This window comes from Lithobates pipiens, unplaced genomic scaffold (assembly GCF_037356315.1).
Source record: "Lithobates pipiens isolate NorthernLeopardFrog02 unplaced genomic scaffold, aLitPip1_a1.2 Scaffold_8, whole genome shotgun sequence".
Lineage (NCBI taxonomy): Eukaryota > Metazoa > Chordata > Amphibia > Anura > Ranidae > Lithobates > Lithobates pipiens.
The window spans coordinates 651,127,100-651,137,635 of NW_027507903.1; the positions used below are offsets into that span (position 1 = coordinate 651,127,100).

Below are 10,536 nucleotides of genomic sequence, written 5' to 3' on the forward strand. Positions count from 1 at the left end.
CAGAAATATATATATTTAGGCGGGGACCGGCGCCACTGTTAATTGGCTGCAATGGGGTATGTACAGAGAATAAGTACACATACACCACTGGCCACCAAGAAAACACAGTGGTTACCAGGGTAGGTAGCAAGCCTATCCAAAAAGTAAAATACAAGGGAGGAAGGAGGAGTAAGCAGAACTAAACCCTTGTAGTAACCTCTACTGATATATATTACTACTAAGGTACCAATACCAATAATGATGCACGCCAGTACCTATAGTGTACTAAGGGGGTTCCACAAATTATATGAATAACTCACCAAAAAGGTGTATATATGGACCACTCATTGACACTTATATACAGCAACACCATGTATACATAAAAATTATATATAAAAACAAGGGAGATTAGGATATATAGCTGTAGACCTGCCAGGTTATGATAATTATGTGTCCATGAGTCTGTACACATACATAAACATTAACCCAAAAAACCTCAGGAAGTGCTACTAAAGTGCATAGGATACAAAATTGTACACAAAGTGCAAAGGTGATGTACAAAGTATAATCATTAAACACTAAGGTGATTAGTGTATTGTAAAGTGATCACAGTATAATTAATTAGAACTAAAAATAACAGTAAGTGGCGTCCGGATTGTTTCTCTGAGCTAGGTGGAACGCAGGGTGGAACGCACGCTAGATTCGACTATCGACGTGCTTGTTCCTTTACTACGGCCGGGTACTGTCAGCTCCAATATAGGTGGCAGGTCTACATCCTCGTGTGAGGACCAGCGGCGTATTATTTTTTCCAGCCCGCCGTATTGGACACAGTGGACCCTGACCTTGAGGAGTAGACAGGTGTAGTGTACCCCCCTTTTTCAATTCCCGCTGCTCACCTTTTGTAAGCGTGTGTGTGTGCACACTACCTAGGCTTTTCAAAGGGCTTCAGGTATAGGAGATGTGCACATATAACTAGCTACCACATACCTCTTGTTTATATATCATTTGACCATCCCCCCCTTTTTTATATATATTTTTATTTTTCTTTAATTATTTAAAAGATTTTTTTCTTTTTATATAATTTTTTGTGTTCTTTGGAACAGACTGTATGTACTCTGAGTCATCTTGGGATTGCATATTATCTATATACTATACCCCCTAGGGGTTTTTTGTGATATTTTTTAATATACCGTATATACTCGAGTATAGGCCGACCCGAATATAAGCCGAGGCCCCCAATTTACCCCCAAAAAAACTGGCAAACTTATTGACTCGTGTATAAGCCGAGGGTGAGACATGCCTGTCCATCCCTGTGTGTGTGTCCGTCCATCCCTGTGTGTCCGTCCATCCCTGTGTGTCCGTCCATCCCTGTGTGTCCGTCCATCCCTGTGTGTCCGTCCATCCATCCCTGTGTGTGTGTGTGTCCATCCATCCATCCATCCCTGTGTGTGTGTGTGTCCATCCATCCATCCATCCCTGTGTGTGTGTGTGTCCATCCATCCATCCATCCCTGTGTGTGTGTGTCTCCATCCATCCATCCATCCCTGTGTGTGTGTGTCTCCATCCATCCATCCCTGTGTGTGTGTGTCTCCATCCATCCATCCCTGTGTGTGTGTGTATCCATCCATCCCTGTGTGTGTGTGTCTCCATCCATCCATCCCTGTGTGTGTGTGTCCATGTGTGTGTGTGTGTGTGTGTGTGTGTGTGTCCAGCCTACCTGTGTCCCGAGCCTGTGTCCCGAGCCTCCGTCCCGTGCCTTGCCTCCTTGCCTCCGTCCCGTGCCGTGCCTTGCCTCCTTGCCTCCGTCCCGTGTCGTGCCTTGCCTCAGTCCCGTCCCGTGCCGTGCCTTGCCTTGCCTCCGTCCCGTGCCTTGCCAGGATCGCCGCTCTTCGTCGGCGCCTCGGCGGCCATTCTAAAATTCAAAAGCCGCGCCTCCGCCTTCGCCTGTGATAGGCGGAACACTGAATTTCCCAGCAGCCTGTGTTCCGCCTATCACGGACATCGTCTCATCCTCGTCCGTAGTACGAGGATGAGCGGATGTCCGTGATAGGCGGAACACTGACTGCTGGGAAATTCAGTGTTCCGCCTATCACAGGCGAAGGCGGAGGCGGAGGCGCGGCTTTTGAATTTTAGAATGTCCGCTGTCTGTCTGCTCGACACGCTGATCGAGCAGGCAGACAGCGATGACTCGAGTATAAGCCGAGGGGGGCACTTTCAGCCTCAAAAAAGAGGCTGAAAATCTCGGCTTATACTCGAGTATATACGGTATATACATTTTTTTGTTATTGTTTTTTCGAAAAAACACATCTCTTTTATTGGTGTGTGAATAAAGTTTATGGTTTTAAAACTTATTTTTTGAGACCTGGAATTACTGCACTATGGAGTCCTCCCCCCTTCTTTTCTCCCTGAGGAAACCCTGATTTATCAGCACCAGCTTTCCTTGTACATCAAGAAGAGAGTGGAACACAACCTTCTTCAAATCCTTCTTCTGTGCACCGACTCTTGCTGTGTGATATCTACAGGCCTGATTGCCCTTCGTGGGCTCATAGTTCTGGTGAGTGGGGAACTGAGGGGGCGAGCACGGAAGTCACCTGAATCTTATGTACTTGAGCACCAGTCACTTTTATCTACTGCACATATCTGAAGATTTTGTGGACATGAAATTTTCTTTTTTTTCCCAATTTTTGGATTGCACTTTGTAGGAGATTGCCATTTCGGCTGTATATGAACTATCTTTGGGGTTTTTATGAATTGTTTATCACAGAATTTTTTTCACATTTTTTTTTCACATTTTTTATTAATTATTATTATCACTATTATTATTATTTAATAATTAGTTTATCTTGAGGGCTCTGTGCACTGTTTTTTACTGTTATTTTTAGTTCTAATTAATTATACTGTGATCACTTTACAATACACTAATCACCTCAGTGTTTAATGATTATACTTTGTACATCACCTTTGCACTTTGTGTACAATTTTGTATCCTATGCACTTTAGTAGCACTTCCTGAGGTTTTTTTGGGTTAATGTTTATGTATGTGTACAGACTCATGGACACATAATTATCATAACCCGGCAGGTCTACAGCTATATATCCTAATCTCCCTTGTTTTTATATATAATTTTTATGTATATAAGTGTCAATGAGTGGTCAATATATACACCTTTTTGGTGAGTTATTCATATAATTTGTGGAACCCCCTTAGTACACTATAGGTACTGGCGTGCATCATTATTGGTATTGGTACCTTAGTAGTAATATATATCAGTAGAGGTTACTACAAGGGTTTAGTTCTGCTTACTCCTCCTTCCTCCCTTGTAGTCTACTTTTTTGGATAGGCTTGCTACCTACCCTGGTAACCACTGTATTTTCTTGGTGGCCAGTGGTGTATGTGTACTTATTCTCTGTACATACCCCATTGCAGCCAATTAACAGTGGCGCCGGTCCCCGCCTAAATATATATATTTCTATAAGCTTATAATAAGGCTTACCTGTAGGTAAAAAAAAATATCTCCTAAACCTGTATGGTTTAGGAGATATTCCCCTCGCAATGCGCCGCTGACTGCAGCGGTGCATGCACACAGGGATTTCTCGGCTGGAAGCCTGGCAGACGCTAGCGCCAGAGCCGCGATATCTGGAAGACAAGCCGAGGGAACATGTCAGGAGAGATGTCGGGGCCTCGTTCTAAGGTAAGTATTTCATAATGAGCTAGTATGCGGTGCATACTAGCTCATTATGCCTTTTCCCTTGCAGGTATGAAAAAAAAAAAAAATTATTTAAGCTTGATTTCACCTTCATATAAATTGTCACGGTTATTTTTGTTACACAGAGCTTACCGAACCCCGGTGCAAATATTTGGATGGGGCAGACGTGAGTCTCCCCTCTGCCCTAAATGTAGAGGACAAGAGGGGGACTTTATACACCTGATCTGGGGGTGTCCGAATTTTTGTCGGTACTGGAAGGAGGTCACAGATATTTTAATCTGTTGTATTCACACTGATGCCGCGTACACACGGTCAAAAGTGTTTGACGTACTTAGTCCGTTGAAACACATTTCAGCGGACAATCCGCTCGTGTGTGGGCTTCAGCGGACTTTTTCAGTGTGCAGTCCGAAGTACTAAGATTTTCGGTTTTTCCAAAAATCTGTCCGTCGTACTTTGGTTTCAGCGGACAATACGGTCGTCAGTATGCTAGTTCGACGGACTAAGAATGGCGCATGCCCAGAAAGGATTTACATGGCGGAAGGGTGCTTTGCTGTGTCTTGGACTTCCTATTTCTAGTCCCATCGTACGTGCTGTACACGTCATCGCGCAAGCTTTCGATGGACTGTTTGTGCATCCGTGTGTGGTCAAGTCCGTTCAGTGGAAACTACGACGGATTGTCCGTCGGATTGTATGACGGACTAAGTACGCCATACAATCCGCTCGTGTGTACGCGGCATAAGGCTGGGTTCACACTGTTTGCGGAGCGACTTGCAGCAGGGGGTCTATTGCGTCACCGTTCTCCATTTTAGGGGCAAATCAGGTCTGAATTTTTGAGTGAATTCGGACCTGAAACTGAGCCAAGGATGGACAGGACCCTTCTGCAGTGTGTTCTGTGGCTGCCCCAGAGATGAGGCCACCCCACTCTCCTGTGAATTGGATGTGCGGAAACCCACATCCAATTTGCATAAGTGTGAACCCAGGCTTAAAGAACCAATGAATCCCATTGTTTACTAAGGGCAGTTGATGTGAAACTGTTCCACATAACCACAACCCGTCTGCAGTATATAGCACGTAAACAAATTGCTGGATTTTGGTTGTCCCCACATGTTTCCACAACCAAACAATGGATTGATCGGGTTTATTCTTTATTGATACGGGAAAAAATTGACATACCAACATAGAAATGCACAACGTAAGTTCTATTCTTTATAGCAAACCTGGCTTGAAATGCCAGGGTTGGCTACCACTTAACTAATCTTAGACCGGTTACTGCAGATGTAATGACTTTATGTAATTAGTAATGTTCCCCAATTCGCTGTATGAGATACTCAATAGTTGCAGATATATGCATGCTATTACCTTATGCTTTAACTGAAGTTAGGAATGCTGATGCTGTATACACAATATTACCAAAAGTATTGGGGCACCTGCCTTTACACGTGCATGAACTTTAATGGCATCCCAGTCTTAGTCCGTAGGGTTCAATATTGAGTTGGCCCACCCTTTGGAGCTATAACAGCTTCAACTCTTCTGGGAAGGCCGTCCACAAGGTTTAGGAGTGTGTCTATGGGAATGTTTGACCATTCTTCCAGAAGCGCATTTGTGCGGTCAGACACTGATGTTGGACGAGAAGGCCTGGCTCGTAGTCTCCGCTCGAATGCATCCCAAAGGTGTTCTGTAGGGTTGAGGTCAGGACTCTGTGCAAGTCAGTCAAGTTCCTCCACTCCAAACTCCCTCATCCATGTCTTTATGGACCTTGCTTTGTACACTGGTGCGCAGTCAAGTAGGAACAGGAATGGGTCATCCCCAAAGTGTTCCCACAAAGTTGGGAGCATGAAATTGTCTAACATGTCTTGGTATGCTGACGCATTAAGAGTTCCCTTCACTTGAACTAAGGGGCCAAGCCCAACCCCCTGAAGTACATCTCCACACCATAATCCCCCCTCCAGCAAATTATTTGGACCAGTGCACAAAGCAAGGTCCATAAAGACATGGATGAGAGAGTTCCCTTCCCAGAAGAGTTGAAGCTGTTATAGCTGCAAAGGGTGGGCCAAGTCAATATTGGACCCTACGGACTAAGACTGGGAAGTCATTAAAGTTCATGTGTGTGTGTAACGCCAGGTGTCCCAATACTTTTGGCAATATAGTGTAACTATGAGATAATAGGTAGTTAGGCTGCTATAGGCCTATCACTGGTTTGTTTTTCAAAAAAAGTTCACTTTTTTTGCTAAAAAGTTTTTTGTTTTTTTTATGTGTTCATTTTTTGTAAAAGCTGCCCTGTGATTATCATTTACTTTGCTTATGCTATGCCATTTTGCCTTTCTTTTGAATGTCTTTATGGATATTTGTATTGGATGTTATCCTATATAATATGACTCATTTTCATCATTGTACCATGATAACCCAATGTAACTCTTTGTACTTCTTTCTAAGCGGTGGCTTAACAATAAAGCTTTTTTTTTTTCTGATTAAAAAAAAAAAAAAAAGTCTTTGTGGATTTTTCAAAAAAGCACCTGAAGGGATCTTAGACTGTGAGGAACAAGAATAATCTCTGGTCTGAAGAAAGAAATAAAGAACTTTTTTGCCTGAATTGTAAAACCATTTTGGCAGCTGCATTGGAATCGAAAAATGTGAAATTTTTTGGATTCAGACGATTCAAAACATTTTCGGCTCGATAGTTTCTAATCGAAAAAAAAAAAAGGGAAAATCTAATAAAATTTGAAACTATAAAAGGAAACAAATTCTGAATACGAATTCCGAAAATTAATTAAACAAATCGACCGAATTTAACCAAACAAAATAATAAACATGTCTAGGCTTAATGGTGTGAGGATATTTTCTTGGCACACTTTGGGCCCCTTAGTACCAATTGAGCATCGTTTACACATCACAGCCTACCTGAGCATTGTTGCTGACCATGTCCACCCCTTTATGACTACAGTGTCCCCATCTTCTGATGGCTCCTTCCAGCAGGATAATGCTATGTGTCACAAAGCTCCAATTATCTCACCACTGGAAAATGAGGTCCCTGTACTGCAATGGCCTCCAGTGTCATAAGATCTCATCCAATAGAGCATTAGAATTGGAAAATTAGACATTTTTAAATTCGGCCGATTTCAATTTTTTTTTGGTTCGATAGTTTTGGAACGGAAAAAAAAAAATCATGAAAATCTAAGAATATTGTCACAAAGCTCCAATCATCCCACTACTGGACAATGCAGTCATTGTACTCCAATGGCCTCCACACTCAGTCACCACATCTCATCCAATAGAGCATTCAAATCATAAAATGTAAATTTTTTTCAATCTGGTTGATACAAAATTTTTTGGTTCGATCATTTTGAATCAAAAAAAATCGAGCAAATCGAAGAAATTTCTAAAATAATAAAGGAAACCAATTCCAAATACGAATTCCAAAAACAAATTCAGCGAATCAACCAAAGTTTCTTGCCAGACTTTGGACCCCTAAGTACCAATTGAGCTTGGTTTAAATGCCACAGCCTACCTGAGTATTGTTGCTGACCATGTCCATCCCTTTATGACTACAGTGTCCCCATCTTCTGATGGCTCCTTCCAGCAGGATAATGCACCATATCACAAAGCTCAAATCATCTCACCACTGGACAATGAGGTCCCTGTCCTCGCTCAAATCATCTCACCACTGGACAATGAGGTCCCTGTCCTCGCTCAAATCATCTCACCACTGGACAATGAGGTCCCTGTCCTCGCTCAAATCATCTCACCACTGGACAATGAGGTCCCTGTCCTCGCTCAAATCATCTCACCACTGGACAATGAGGTCCCTGTCCTCGCTCAAATCATCTCACCACTGGACAATGAGGTCCCTGTCCTCGCTCAAATCATCTCACCACTGGACAATGAGGTCCCTGTCCTCACTCAAATCATCTCACCACTGGACAATGAGGTCCCTGTCCTCGCTCAAATCATCTCACCACTGGACAATGAGGTCCCTGTCCTCGCTCAAATCATCTCACCACTGGACAATGAGGTCCCTGTTCTCGCTCAAATCATCTCACCACTGGACAATGAGGTCCCTGTCCTCACTCAAATCATCTCACCACTGGACAATGAGGTCCCTGTCCTCGCTCAAATCATCTCACCACTGGACAATGAGGTCCCTGTCCTCGCTCAAATCATCTCACCACTGGACAATGAGGTCCCTGTCCTCGCTCAAATCATCTCACCACTGGACAATGAGGTCCCTGTCCTCGCTCAAATCATCTCACCACTGGACAATGAGGTCCCTGTCCTCGCTCAAATCATCTCACCACTGGACAATGAGGTCCCTGTCCTCACTCAAATCATCTCACCACTGGACAATGAGGTCCCTGTCCTCGCTCAAATCATCTCACCACTGGACAATGAGGTCCCTGTCCTCGCTCAAATCATCTCACCACTGGACAATGAGGTCCCTGTCCTCACTCAAATCATCTCACCACTGGACAATGAGGTCCCTGTCCTCGCTCAAATCATCTCACCACTGGACAATGAGGTCCCTGTCCTCACTCAAATCATCTCACCACTGGACAATGAGGTCCCTGTCCTCGCTCAAATCATCTCACCACTGGACAATGAGGTCCCTGTCCTCGCTCAAATCATCTCACCACTGGACAATGAGGTCCCTGTCCTCGCTCAAATCATCTCACCACTGGACAATGAGGTCCCTGTCCTCGCTCAAATCATCTCACCACTGGACAATGAGGTCCCTGTCCTCACTCAAATCATCTCACCACTGGACAATGAGGTCCCTGTCCTCGCTCAAATCATCTCACCACTGGACAATGAGGTCCCTGTCCTCGCTCAAATCATCTCACCACTGGACAATGAGGTCCCTGTCCTCGCTCAAATCATCTCACCACTGGACAATGAGGTCCCTGTCCTCGCTCAAATCATCTCACCACTGGACAATGAGGTCCCTGTCCTCGCTCAAATCATCTCACCACTGGACAATGAGGTCCCTGTCCTCGCTCAAATCATCTCACCACTGGACAATGAGGTCCCTGTCCTCGCTCAAATCATCTCACCACTGGACAATGAGGTCCCTGTCCTCGCTCAAATCATCTCACCACTGGACAATGAGGTCCCTGTCCTCGCTCAAATCATCTCACCACTGGACAATGAGGTCCCTGTCCTCGCTCAAATCATCTCACCACTGGACAATGAGGTCCCTGTCCTCGCTCAAATCATCTCACCACTGGACAATGAGGTCCCTGTCCTCGCTCAAATCATCTCACCACTGGACAATGAGGTCCCTGTCCTCGCTCAAATCATCTCACCACTGGACAATGAGGTCCCTGTCCTCGCTCAAATCATCTCACCACTGGACAATGAGGTCCCTGTCCTCGCTCAAATCATCTCACCACTGGACAATGAGGTCCCTGTCCTCGCTCAAATCATCTCACCACTGGACAATGAGGTCCCTGTCCTCGCTCAAATCATCTCACCACTGGACAATGAGGTCCCTGTCCTCGCTCAAATCATCTCACCACTGGACAATGAGGTCCCTGTCCTCGCTCAAATCATCTCACCACTGGACAATGAGGTCCCTGTCCTCGCTCAAATCATCTCACCACTGGACAATGAGGTCCCTGTCCTCGCTCAAATCATCTCACCACTGGACAATGAGGTCCCTGTCCTCACTCAAATCATCTCACCACTGGACAATGAGGTCCCTGTCCTCGCTCAAATCATCTCACCACTGGACAATGAGGTCCCTGTCCTCACTCAAATCATCTCACCACTGGACAATGAGGTCCCTGTCCTCGCTCAAATCATCTCACCACTGGACAATGAGGTCCCTGTCCTCGCTCAAATCATCTCACCACTGGACAATGAGGTCCCTGTCCTCACTCAAATCATCTCACCACTGGACAATGAGGTCCCTGTCCTCACTCAAATCATCTCACCACTGGACAATGAGGTCCCTGTACTCCAATGGCCTTCAGTGTCATAAGATCTCATCCAATAGAGCATCAGAATCGGAAAATTAGACATTTTTAAATTCGGCCGATTCAAAAACGGAAAAAAAAATCAGTAAAATCTAAGAATATTTGAAATAATAAAAAGCAACACATTTTGAAAATGAATTGAACGAATCAACCAAATTTAACAAAACTAAATTAATAGGTTAATGGATCTAAGTGAAACGAAAAATTTTTTTTCGTCATGCACATATCTAGGTGTAATGGTGTTGGGATATTTTCTTGGCACACTTTGGGCCTCCTTAGCACCAATTGAGCATCGATTAAACCCCACAGCCTACCTGAGTATTGTTGCTGACCATGTCCATCCCTTTATGACTACAGTGTCCCCATCTTCTGATGGCTCCTTCCAGCAGGAAAATGCACCATGTCACAAAGCTCCAATCATCTCACCACTGGACAATGAGGTCCCTGTACTCCAATAGCCTCCAGTGTCATAAGATCTCATCCAAAATAGAGCATTAGAATCGGAAAAATTTGACATTTTTAAATTCGGCCGATTCAAAATTTTTTGGTTCGATAGTTTTCGGAACGGAAAAAAAAAATCACAAAAATCTAAGAATATTTGAAATAATAAAAAGCAACAAATTTTGAAAATTAATTGAACGAATCAACCAAATTTAACAAAACTAAATTAATAGGTTAACGGATCTAAGCAAAACAATTTTTTTTTTTCGCCATGCACATGTCTAGGTTGTAATGGTGTGGGGGATATCTTCTTGGCACACTTTGGGCCTCCTTAGTACCAATTGAGCATGGTTTAACCCCCCACGGTCTACCTGAGTATTGTTGCTGACCATGTCCATCCCTTAATGACTACAGTGTGCCCATCTTCTGATGGCTCCTTC

General features: G+C 44.1%; 1 protein-coding gene across 5 annotated transcripts in view; it reads right to left on the minus strand.

Annotated features, from left to right (window-relative positions):
• LOC143961708 (C-type lectin domain family 10 member A-like) overlaps window positions 1-10,536 on the minus strand; it is a 93,376-nt gene that overhangs the window by 82,099 nt on the left and 741 nt on the right. The gene's annotated exons all lie outside the window — the stretch shown is intronic.